A 581-nucleotide genomic window follows, 5' to 3' on the forward strand; every position below is an offset into this window, starting at 1 on the left:
CAAGAACTGCTACGTTAAATTACATACACGATAAGCTGCAGATATATGCTTATATGTAAACACTTGCTTCGGTAATTCGCCACATTATTTAAAAAAGAAAAAAAAAACTTCAATTGCACAAATAATGTATCTGGGCATACTTTTCCACCGACTGGTATCAAAAGATTGAGCAAATTATATTATATGGCGCGCACAAATGGTCGGTTACAAAAAATTCTTCCCTCTACAGTTGGCATACTGCTGAAACGTAGATGCGGGGGTGGAGTAGCTGCCTTCGTTACATAAACATGCACAAGAAACGTGTTCCAATAGTACCTACGTAATGGTACTATTATACATGCTCTTGTTGCAGGTTGCTACTTCCTCGCAACTGGCCAGGGAAGAAAACACAAGGATGTCGCTTAAAAGGCGCAAAGGATTGATTAAGCACAAACAAGGGAATCAAGGGGAATTATTTAAATTATACAAAAAAATTAAATTAAAAATTTGGAGAAGTGAGAATTTAAAAACATTACAAAAAAATAAAGAAAAATAAAATTAAAAAAGAAATGCATTAACAATATTTTATTTTAAAAATATAA

Source organism: Plasmodium inui (genome assembly GCF_000524495.1).
Source record: "Plasmodium inui San Antonio 1 unplaced genomic scaffold supercont1.19, whole genome shotgun sequence".
NCBI classification, from domain to species: domain Eukaryota; phylum Apicomplexa; class Aconoidasida; order Haemosporida; family Plasmodiidae; genus Plasmodium; species Plasmodium inui.